The sequence below is a fragment of the Diadema antillarum genome, unplaced genomic scaffold (genome assembly GCF_040938485.1).
Source record: "Diadema antillarum isolate AM-2024a unplaced genomic scaffold, OU_Dant_1.0 seq00001804_RagTag, whole genome shotgun sequence".
NCBI classification, from domain to species: Eukaryota; Metazoa; Echinodermata; class Echinoidea; order Diadematoida; family Diadematidae; genus Diadema; species Diadema antillarum.
Window position 1 is genome coordinate 569,828 of NW_027272480.1, and position 13,208 is coordinate 583,035.

General features: G+C 37.9%; 1 non-coding gene across 1 annotated transcript; it reads left to right on the forward strand.

Annotated features, from left to right (window-relative positions):
• Positions 1–4,647: 4,647 nt before the first annotated feature.
• Trnas-aga (transfer RNA serine (anticodon AGA)) lies at positions 4,648–4,720 on the forward strand. Its single transcript has one exon. It is a non-coding gene; the product is annotated as a tRNA-Ser (tRNA).
• The last annotated feature ends 8,488 nt before the right edge of the window (positions 4,721–13,208 follow it).

Consider the following 13,208-nt stretch of genomic DNA (forward strand, 5'->3'; position numbering starts at 1 on the left):
GGACTCGGCACCAATAAGCCTGCAGGACCAGGACCTGGAAACAAAGGGGCAACCTCCCCAGCTCTTGTGCCAATACCGATGACTCTACGCACTTTTTTTTTGTAGGACCAGCACCAGAGATGATGATGGGGTCAGTCTAGTACCTTGCACTGGCGAAACCTGCCGAGAATTCGCACGGTGAAACTCGCAAATGTTTGCTTCTCGTCATGCTGTCCATGTGCCACTGTAATCAGGGAGTAGGTTGAACGTTGTGTCGTTCCCAGTTTATCCCTGCTCCAAACACTTTGACACGATGCACACTCAGCACTATTGAAAGTGTTTGTCGTCTGCATTTTGCAGGAAAGAAGAGAAAAGAGAAAAAACGACCACCAACCTGGAAATGGTTTGCTCATGTGACCGTTCGTTCGTTCATTCGTTTAGCCGAGTTTTCTTTTGCGTATTTGTTTCATCGCTGTGTTTGCATAGGGCACGCTCGTTTGCCAGAAACTGCACAGAGTGACTATGACTGTTCCTTTGAGGGAGACACAGGAGGTGAACTCATTTTTTACAGTCACGTAAAGCGAGACATCCACAAAAAGGGCGTCGCGACATTCGGCAAGCGTCGCGAGCAAGATGAGTGACGACGTGACAGTGAGATGACTAGCCTCCCCTCTTCAGCGCCGGCCGCCTTTCTGCGAGGAGAAATTTTGAGTTTGTTTTAAAACTTGATTCATGGGGCCGTTTCTGTGAAGCTCAATGTCGTCACCATCGAAACCGTTTCCCATGATTCCACGCTGGAGCCCTCCTTACTTGGACTCTTTGGCAATTTAGATTGTGTAACTCACAGAGATGTGGTCATGTGTTGTTTATGATATTTATGTGGATATGCAATTTTTTCAGAATAGATTTAGCCAACAAAGAGACAATTGACATGTTAATGACATTTGCAGAGAAGTACATTAGTGGTGTATAAATTCAGTGCAAATTGTAGCCAGCAGTATATATCATATTTTTTTTTTTTATGTTGCAATTCGTTAAGGCTGGTTACATTTAAAAAAAAGTGCCACAACTCCAGGTTCTACTTTGGAAAAAAACAAACAAACAAACAAAACAAAATGAAGCACAGATATAAGTGAGCACCAAAGATTACATGTTTCTGTCCCTCAACTTGGTACTGTGCCTTACACTGTGTGATTAAATTGATATACAATTTGGTACAAACTTGTGTATGTGGTCTGGAATGGCATCAAACCTGTACCTATGAGATCTATTGTATGTATGAGAAAAATTCTATTGAACATTTGAAGTTGTTCTTTCTTGCATTATTATATCCACAAGACTGGAATTCTCTTGAACGAGTATATAACAGTTTGACAATATATTTATATGTAGAGCATATATAAAAGTATAATGCACATAAAGACGATGGAACACAAATATTTTTTTCTTTCACAAGTGACACACTCATACGGTTTCCTTCATTCACCAGACGTGCCAAGATTTATGGATATTGGATGGATTCTAGCATATCATGATTTTATTATAATGGATTTATGTGTTTGTTTGTTTGTTTGTTTTTTTTTTCCGGTGGGGGTTATGACTTGACGACTGTGTGTGATAAAGGGGAAGTTTCACTCTCTTGACAAATCAATTATTTTTGTATGTTACTTGTATATTCTTATCAGGCCAAGGAACAAAGGAGAATATATTTGTACAACTCAATCATGTTTTAATAGTGGCAATAGTCAACTACATGTGTATCGCAATGCATGACTGGAAAGACTTTCAAATCTATTTTCTCAGTGAAGCATTTTCAGCACTTCCACATCACGTAGGCTTACTAGACTTTGGAAAAAAAAAATTAGTGGTGTGTTCCGACATTCTATGTCATCTAATATTGATTTTGTGTTTATAGCGTAGTGATCGACTAGCATTAATGCATGCAATTTGCCTTTTCATTCAATTTTGACAAATTTTTGGCACTCGTCTGTGGCAGCGTGTTGCGGCATGAGTATGACGCATTCTCGGTATTATGCCATCTTAAGCTGCATTCGAGCACTCTAAAGCGAACCAAAGCGAACTGAACTAAGGTGTACTGTACCAAACTGTGCCAGATTTGGAGTGTTCGAGGGCTCTGTTGAGAAAGCATACTTCATGAGTTATTTTAAGAAGAGGTCACACACTTGGTAGCAAGAGGTTCATTCACCCAGTGCGCTTGAACTATTTTCAGATGTCCCGGACAAAGGGAATGATGTCTTTGTATTATGACGTATGTGCATGATACGCATATTTTTTGCATGAGAACTTTTGGTACGCTTTTGGTACGCTTTTGGAGCACATCGCGAAGTGGTCCACTTTTGGCTTGGTACAGTACGGTACGGTACACTTTAGGAGCATTTGACTACTTCATATGAATGCAGTTAACATGCTACGCAATACAAATAATGAAGAAGGGAAGGGGAGTGGATAGTGTAGAGTTTTGCACCATCATAGCAGGCTTCTGACATGAATAAAAGTAGCTCACGCCAATTCGGTTTTGCCAACCCCTATCAATCACACTACAGTCTGTTTCCCTGTCAACCAGTATTTTGAATGTTTTAGTGTATTACGGGTAGTTGAATTTGTGTTTTTGTCCAAAATTCTTTCAATCTTTTCCTATTTTGCAATTTGTGGTATCTGACTCTTCTTTACCCAGCCAGAGAGAACTGTTACACTTCTATTTTTCTGAAATAGAGAGAGTTTCCTTGTCACACCATGTGGTATTAGTCCTTCAAAGAACACGTGGAGTATATATTCCTCCTCTTCTTTCTTTTTTTAATTTGTTATATATATGTAGATTTCCAAAAGGAAAATGCAAAATATTTTGTCTCAATTTGTAAGAATGCCAGGAAACTATATCAGACGTTATCATCACTGAGTAGCTGGGAAAGGAGAAAAAAGTACCTTGTACCTTGTACCTGTTGGATTTTGGTAGCAACATAGGTATATGTGACTTGTTTTGAATAAGAAGTTTAACTGTTACCTAAAGAGAATTTGTACATAGTACATGGTACTGCAGATCTGTTTTGTTTTTTTGTTCTTTTTTTTGCTTTTATGTGAGAGTCTTGCAGGTAATTGCCATGTGGATTTCACTTTCTGAGGATATTTTGTTGTTGTTTTTTTCTTTCTCACTGTCAACTGGGCAGCACTTGATAACGAGAAAATACTGACAATGTAAGGGATTCACATATTGCTGCATATAATTTGATTACTTTGCAATTTTTGTTACTGTGCAATTTCTGGTAGAAAGCCTTGTGACAGCGTACTGTCAAACCTCAATGTTAAAAAGATGAGAAGATGAAAAAGACATGCACGCAGTAGCATTGTAGCATCTCAGTATTTTTAGGTGCAGTGCAGATTATTGCGCACAGAACATAGCAGAATGTAATTTGAGCAAACATCTCCACAAGCTTGCACACTATGTATGCAGTTTTAGTCCGTTCCCCTTGTTTGTGTATTTGTGTGTGTGCAGTTCATGTGCATTTGTACACCTGTATCTGGATACCAGTTCATAATTGACTGCACTTAAGAGTATCATGGGGTTTCTCCTATGCAGGCTTACACCCCTCCCCCCCCCCCCTACCCCCCCCCCCCCAAAAAAAAAAAAAAAACACACACACAAACAAACAAACAAACAAACAAACAAAACAAAACAAAAACAAAACTTTTGTTTTGCCTTTTTTGGTGAGATGTATTAATACTGTCAAGAAAGAAAAAAAAGATTTGTCAAAAAAAAGAAGATTTGGTGGACATAGTTACAACAAAACGTGTCACACAGGTATAGTTTTGATATTGTGTAATAGACAGTGAACTACAACTGAGGTCACACTGAAGTTAACTGGCCCAGGATGCATCGTCCAGTGTACTGGCAACCTGACCTACTACTAGTTACCTGATTGAAGCCTGTAACCTGACTTGCCACAAATCACCTGATTGAAACCTGTCACCTGACTAGTATCAGTCACCTGACATGCCACCAATCACCTGATCAAAACCTATCGCTTGATTTGCAATCATACCTTTTGAAGTAAGAGTGAGCAGTGAGTCTAAGAAGTGAGTCTAAAAACCTCGACTTCATGACTCTTGGTAGGGAATACATCATGCATTCTCACGTAATTTTTTGTCATTATTGTGCCTCAGGACAGCAGTAGATGACTTGCCGTACTTATGATGAATATTATTGATTGAAAAAATGACCAAGTTTCATGGCCAGTGACACTACAGAGTCTTTGTGTAGATCCTTGAGAGTCTTTTGATAAAGGTGAATGTGTGTCTCTTTCTCCCAAGAACCACTGGGCGTGGCCAGTGCGGGTTATGATTTAGGCACCTGTGCTCCTCCCCATACCCCATTGTGATTATTATGTTCTTGTCATCTTGTGGTTTAGATGACGTATTGACTCTCCTGGAAAGATGTTATCTTTACAATATTTTCACGATATAACAATCATCCTTGCAACTGATTGACAAATTGCCCTACATCGACATAAATATGGACGTTATTTAAGTCGATGTAGGGCAATTTGTCATTCATGAAAAACATCTCGATGGAAGAATTTAATGAATTTGAATAATTACACAGTACCCGCTGCATGCTGTAAGGATTAGAACCAACACTTGCTGTCAGGCAGAAGCTCGATGGTCTAGTGGAGATGACGCCTGTCTAGAGATCAGGAGGTCGTAGGTTCGAATTCTGCTCGGGTATGTACGCCCATGATTATTTGTCATGGCTACTACTAAAACACTGATCAATTCAGTGCTTAATTACCTCGATGTAGGGCAATTTGTCAATCAGTTTCAATGAAAAACATCTTGACGGAAGAATTTAATGAATTTTGATAACAATCATCCTCTCATATTTTGATTCGGCACAAAAGGATTCTTATGTGTTTTCTTTAATTATGATACTTTCATGATTTAGACAGGCATTTTGCAAATCAGTAATGCTCGGTAGCAATAATCCTTCATTTATTTATTTTTTCTTTATAACAGCTTTTATGCTTGCTACTTTGTATTAAAGGAGAGCTAATATGCACTGATATACCGGTATGTGAGTGTCGTCATTCCTATGAACAGATAACTAGAATTGCGCCGTCCCCAGGCACAGTTGCAAAAAGTGTTAGGTATGAATTATGATATCAAAGCTACGTCGGAAGAGAAAACTGCTCTTTAGATTAAGAAGTCGTTTGTGTCTTAAATGAAGACATCACTGTGGCGTGTGGTCTCTTTGCACCCAGTACTAAAAGCAGGGAGAAACATGCATGTTAATGATGTGTCACAGTGTACAAAGATATATCTATTCAGCTGTATAGATTGTGTAAACGTGTATGAATATACCATACAATGCCTGTTCTGATGCAAGTCAAAACTTTTGTTGTTGTATTATTCAGTGTCAATGTAAATATTCCTACGTGATGACACAATCAGTGAAGGTAGAAAGTGATTCTCGTATCGAATAATCATGTGACAATAAAAATTGGTGCCAGAACTGGATATTTATATACGTTATATCCTTGTAAATATTTTTGTAACGTGTCAGCAGTTCCATTTTTCTTTGTCTCTTCATATTTGTATAGATTCATAGATGTATAAACACAAAGAAAAAAAACAACGACACTATGTTCAAGATGTATCATCTTCAAAAGTTGACATTTTGTGTGAATTTTACTGACCAAATGTGCAGAAATTCACTGCATGTGTGAATTAGGTTTCACCCTTGCCTTTCACGCAGTGATAAGTGTGTGATATATTCTTTCAGATGTACACACTCTTTTGTTGTCATTTTTATGCACCACCCTTTATTCTTTTTGTTGATATTATTCATGTGTCTTTTGACAAGAGTGAGATTTGGTTCCTGAAGTTTAACTTGTTCCTAATGAGATTTTGAAATCAATGTTGATTTTGCACAGAACCTTAATACTGTAAAAGTGGTTTCTTTCGCGTAAAGAAACTTTCGCGGTGTCCATCGGTGCCGACTTTTTCGCGTGTGTTTAAATTCGCGGTCGGTAATGATAGCATTGTAACAAGCGACGAGTTCAAAACATTTTCACGTGATGTTAAATTCGCGGTTCAACCTCAAAGCGCGAAAAGCGCGAAAATAAAACCACCGCGAAAGAAACCACTTTTACAGTACAGAATTACGAAGACCATGCTTCAGTTTGAGTGGTACCTTTTACTGGTCAAAATACAGGGGCCATTGCAGACCCACGTCAAACATTGGTTGGAAATGTTGAAAACTGTGGTGCAATTGTGTGGTACACTGTACCTTATACTGGTCGAAATACAGGGGTCATCCCACAAGTCATACAGCTCTCAAGCTCGACATTAAAAAAAAAGGTCCATAAAGTCATACAGCTCATCAGTCGTACAGCCTATAAGTTTGACACTGGACAAAAAAAGGCCCATGAGTCTGACAGTAGGCAAAAAAGGGCCAACAAGACCGACACTGTGTACATTAAGCCCCGTGATATAATGGGTGTTGTATCTGTGGGCCCTTTTTGCTTCAGTGTCAGACTCATGGGCCTTGTTTGCCTACTGTTGGGGTCAGGGACCTTGTTTGCCTAGTGTTGAGCTCATGGGCTGTATGACTCATGGGTGTCGAACTTGTGACGTGCACCCAAAATCCTGAGGGCATAGCAGAACCATGTTAAATGAAGGTGAACATTTGTACCCTCTCCTCTAAACAATCCCTGTCTTGTTACAGCCGAGCTCTCGAGAGTCAAAACCAATGCCAGATACCAAGATTATGATTATGCACGTGTGTAGCAACTCACTTTATATAACATTTAGGGGCTGTCGAATTCCTGGTTACCTTGCTTGCTAACTGTCCTCAGAAGAAAATGACACATGCCGGGCAGAAAATTGACTTCAGGTAGTTGAAAAATTCATACATGCTTGGCAGCTCGGGGGACACATGGGGTCAAGTTGCAAACCCCCCCCCCCCCCCCCCCCCCCAAAAAAAAAAAAAAAAATCAACAACAACAACAACAACAACAATAACAACAACAACAACCATAACCATAGTAAAACAAAATACTAAAATGGAGCACAGCAAAGTTACTTGATCATGCAGTATTCCGGTATGCTAGTACATGTAAGTGCTTATTTCAAATCATTTCACATGTAGATAATTCAAGATGCAATAAACACATTATTCCATGCATGCTACTTAGTGATTTAGACACAGCAGGTACAATATTATGTATGCAATCCTTTATGTTCTTTTGAGCAAGACTTTACATGTCATGAGGTGTATGTCTCTTTTATAATTTGAAAATTATGCCTACTTAAGTTTCACAGTTGGAGGTTTTGCAACACCTCAAGTGGTCATCAGATTTATTCCAGCATTGCACATAACTAAGTTTTTAAGATCAGTCCGTTTTCTTGAGAAGTTTGATACTACACCACCCATGGTATTCAGTGTGATTTTCCTCTAGAATTACAGTCCACCTTGCCTAAGTTGAATCTACTTGGACTGAAGAAATAGCTTCAACTTCAAGAAAATTGGACTTATGAGGGAAATCAGTAGAATATAAAGAGAAGAGGACTTGAAAAGACCTTCAACTTAGGTGATTATTCGACTTATGCAGAGTCAACTTAAGCAAGATTGACTGTATGTCCACTCTGCATTTGAAAGACACCATTTTTCTTTTGTCCAATAGATCAGTTTGACTGTGTAAAAAATGCTTCATTTTTCTTACCTTTAACATTTTCAAAATATTATGTTTTCTGGAAGAATATGAATTAACAAAGTCCAGAAAAAACAATAAACAATTCATATCTTACTGGGAAGTTGCTGAGTTTTTTGAAGAAAAAGAAAAACTGTGTCTCATCCAAACTGTTCCATCTGATACAGCCACCCATTGTACCTTGATGTCTATATCAATTTAATTATTCTAGAGTTTGTGTCAGTCATTTACTGATGTAGAAAATATTTTCCATGCATACAAAAAAAAAAAACCAGTAAACAAAGACCAAACAAGGAACAATGTATGTGTGTTACTGTCCACCAGGCAGTAAAAGAAAAACAAACAAACAAACAAAAAGTTGCAAAGGAGGAATATGCCTGCAAAGCACCATTACATGATTTTCAGCTATATGAGGACAGCGATATACAGTTTTGGTTTTTCCTATAATTGATGTTTCCAGTCCAGTTGTTTTGTCTACCTCCATGATTAGGGAAAAGTGCAGGAAAATATTCTGTTTTTCACAACTTTGTGAACGATTTGTCTCAGCTAATTTGGTACGTGCTAACTCTGCACGCAGCATAAAGGACCTTTTCAGCCTAAAGCCAGAAACTACAATAGAACAAAACAACTATACAGCGATCAATCCAACAAATGAATGAAGTACCAAGCTCCAGAGTGCTTCATCGGGAAACAGAATCTAAACAAGTCAAATTCTCAGGTAAATCTTTTGTTGTTGTTTTTGGGGGTTTTTTTTCAACATGAGGTACGGAGTGCCACACATGTGCATGCATGCTGCATATAACAGAGGAGATAAGGTACAATGCTTCACAGCTGACATATAGACCAATTAAAATTCATCACAGATTCGTCTACGGTGACAAATATAATAAAAGTTTATGTAAGAAGAGATTTATTTAACAGCTTTGCATTAATTGTCTGTACCTTTTTATTCCAAAATGCACCCAATAAACGTTCAAAGTACTTTGCTTTAGATACTGAATTATTGGACCAGAAAAGATGTGGACGTAGTGTATGACGTATGTATTATAAAACTGTTAGGATCAGCGTTTCACTGCATTTGACAAGATTTTTGTCATTCTCAACATGTATGAGACTGTATATGAAGACAGGAAATGATTTAAAGATCTGCCTTTCACGAAATGTTAGAATTAAGAAACATTACCAGGAAAAAAGGCCAAATGCTATCATTCAAACACCAACAATGTAAGTGATGATGATGATGATGATCCACAGCAGTTGTATAGCGCCATATATCTGCTGATAGAAACATTCAGAGGTGCAGATTCCTCCAAGAGAGTTAACAATTAAATGCCTGGTGAAAAATGTGAGTCTTGAAATGCTCCAATTTGTCGATTTCACGGAGAAAAATATGGCAGGGAGTTCCATCGATCATCGAAAGTTAGCGGTGTTGAAATAATTAATAATCGATGCAGTATTTTCCAATAGTTCCCCCTTTTCCTTCTATTTCTTATTAAAAAAGAACAAAAACTTGACCAAATAACATAATGTACAACTCATTATTTGTACATTTGTATGCCATATGGAATTATATCATGGATAATATATATATTGATATCTGTAAACATTGTATATTTGTGTTATAGTGTGCACATTGACTGTGCTCACATTTTTTCACTTCTTTCATATAATTCATCTGATCAAGGGGGTAATCATGTGATTCCCCCTGTTAGAAGCACAGTTTTCAGAAGAAAAAAAAAAGAATGCTGTTAACGTGGTGGAGATCAGACTGAATTAAAGCACTATGCAGCACATGAATTGAAAATGCCTGGTCGCATATTTCTTTATATTTCATGATGTCATTGTGTACGTGTGTGGTATGATATGATGTGTGTGTGTGTGTGTGTGTGTGTGTGTGTGTGTGTGTGTGTGTGTGTGTGTGTGTGTATGTGTGTGTGTGTGTGTCAGAGATTCTAATATAGAATCATAAAAAAATGTTGTTTTTTTTAAAGTGTGTGTGTGTGTGTGTTTCGAGGATAGAGAGATTTGGGAGTGATATTTTACATGCATAATAGATGAGATCAACGGTAGAGTATCCATACCTGCCCCTCACTGAGGCAAAGTCGAGTCTGCTTTAGGTTGTCGAAGTTTCAGTTTTGTTCAATACCGTACACAAATTCCATATAGCAGCAGATTGTCTGGCATGTAAAGAGTTAAAGGTTAGATGTCACCCATTACATGTTGACTTCTTCTGACGTCAAAATGTCAAAATCGCAAATTCTGGAAATACTTGATCAAAATATTTTTGTTTTGTTTTTTTAATCTGTATGACTCTGTTGTACATGTGGTGTAGGAACATCTCTTTCTCAACTGTCATCATGCGGACATGCTCACAAGCAAACGTGTTCCCCTCTGGCAAGCACGCAAACACGGTCAAGCGCACGCACACACGTCAGGAACATCTTGTATGTTTCTGGTATTATGATTATGCTATAGAAACATATTGAAGGAATTTTTTTGCCGCTGAAATGTCATTTTGTCACCATTAAATTGACAGTTTTTAATTTCCCTGGCAGAAATAGATGGATTTTTGTCAGATTCATCAATAATATGCACACATATTTAGCCTACAAACGACTTGAACTGAGAGATAATAATAATAATAATAATAGACATTTATAGAGCGCCTTTTCCACTGGATGCAAAGCGCTATGACATGTCATCCCTGGTCGCCATAGGAGATAAAATATATACAAAATACCAGGCAGTGACAGTATAAGTCCAGTGCACATAGAGGGACATCAAAATAAATAAGCCTTCAAGTTTTGTTTGAAATGATCGAGTGTGGGTGAAGATTTGAGAAGAGGAGGGAGCTTATTCCACAGCCTAGGAGCACAAGAAGAGAAAGCTGCATCTCCGGCTAGTTTTTTCGTGTGTGGTTGTGTAAAGATAACGGATGATGAAAGACGAGTGCGCCTAGAGTGAGAGTGTCGTACCAGACACTCCTCAATGTACTCTGGAGCTCTTTTGTTGACTACTTTGTAGACCAGCAGGAGAAGCTTGAAGGATATTCTTGCTTTGATTGGCAGCCAGTGGAGTTGACGTATAAGAGGAGTGGCATGAGAACGTGAACGAACATGGTACACTAGTCTAGAGGCAGCATTCTGAACTCTCTGTAAGCGATCCGCATCAGCCTGACTGATTCCGCCAAGAAGAGCATTACAGTAGTCAAGTCGCGATAAGACCAATGCACGGACTGCTGCGTGACAAGTAGAAGCATCAATAAATTTTTCTGATCCTCCACAGATTTCTGATGTATAGGTCAATTGTATCACAAAACACCTTTCCATTGAAGAATTTTGCAATAGAACCTCTAAAATGTAAGGGGAATATCACTATTTTTCTCAATAAATCGTAACTGTAGACGGTTTAGTCTGGAAACAGTTTGATTATAACCATTGCTCACATATTATATATCTAACAATACTTAATATTGTTTACAGTTATTCAAATCAGCATTAATGCTGGGTTTTTGTTTCATCTTCAAATGGTAAATTATGTCTTTAATAAGTTCCCAACATAGAGAGGGTAATTTAATTTGATTTAATTTTACTCAGTTGTATCTGGTCATCTCCATCCCTAATCGTATGCACCCACCACACACACACACACACACACACACACACACACACACACACACACACACACACACACACACACACACACACACACACACACACACAAGTACACACTTTTTGTTTTTGTCAACCTTTTACTTTTCTTTCTTTTTCATATGAGCATGTATGTATGTATATCATCATGTGTCTTACCAATACTGAGCACACTTAACCGCGATATAATGTATGCATGTATATCATGTGTCTTACCAATACTGTGCACATTTAACCGCGATATATTTGTTATTCCATGTCAGATAACCACATGTAAGAATGTTTTGTATCCACGCATTACCATTAGATTTTTCAAAGTGTATATTCGGTTAATTATACTACGGCAAAGGCAACCGGACGTGTTAAATTTGATAGCAGACGCATTTATTATCATTACTGTAAAGTAGTTGTAAAGTAGTTGGAGTGGTATTATACACTCTGTAATTTTCCCTTTCCCCCTACCCTTCCCCCTCTTTCTATCCCTTATTCTATCCAGAGTAGCTAAGTATAGGGTCTCCATACCGTCAAGCCCCGGCTTATTTGGAGACCCTTCTGTTTAAGTTCCCTACCTAAGCTGTTCGTATTTGTCTTATTTTGTACTAAAAATATGTGTTGATATACTGTTTGTTATAAATGACTTGTACAAAATCATATCTGATGTAACGGAATTCAGCAGAAATAAATCAAATCAAATCAAATATAAACAATATACAAATTAGTGATTGCAAAGTAATACAAATTTCACACACACACACATTTTTATTTGTTGATGTTATGTATTTGAAGTTCGCTCGATATCAGCATCACATTCAAAACGAAACAAATGTTTCAGCAAAACAGGGCAGCTATAATCCTCTAACTTGTACTGCTTAAACTCAAGTTTGGTTGTTTGTTTTTTACCTGCGGAGAAATATTCTATGCAAATTCACATCGTGTATACAGAGGACACACACACACACACACACACACACACACGCATAAATAAACAAACACACAGCAGCAATAATGCAGAAAAATAGCTCGCATTTCATCCAATAGTGGTAACAGTCAAGCTTGCCTTTGCTGAATCAATCACAGATTCGATCTTGATCAAGCTCAACATGGATTTTTTTTAAACCTGAAAACCAATTATGACGTCAAATGAGACAGAGTGGGACAGGAGAGGAATATGCCAAGATAACCCTGCTGGAACGAACATAGCGTCCCACAGTGTGTTAACAACGTGTTCACATAGGCGACTAAATGAAAGCGCTAACAGTGTGAAGATGATTTCACACTGTGGTGTGGTTTTTCACAACGTGTTCATAATCATAGTAATGTTCTGCTTCACACTGTGAATTGATGATTCACAGTGTATTCACTTTGTTAAAACGGCCGAATTCAACAGTGTGGAAACATTTCACACTGTGTTCAAAATGTGTTCACACTGTGTTTCATATTGTGTTTCACACTGTGGGACACTGTGTTCTTTCCAGCAGGGATGCTCGTTATTGTCCAGCTTGACATAACTTAACCAAAGATCAAACTCATTTTGAATAAAGTGAGTGAATCGCCAGCGTGTACTTTAATCTTGACGTGTATTGACATAGCAGCCAATACAACCAGAACATATTCATTCTTAGGTATACGTACAGCAACATGAATATGAAGAGAAGAAAATTAAAAATACATTTAACGTGACTAATTTGAAGAAAAAAATACGAAAAAAAAAATGACATTGCTTGTTCTTCAGAGAGAGAGCTATGTGAAAGATCCGTGTCGAGATAAAGAAGTGCCTAATTTATTTCCTAACCCTGGGCGATCATTGTGATTTACTTCTGATCTTTAAGGCTGCAAGGATGCAAGGATGCATTTA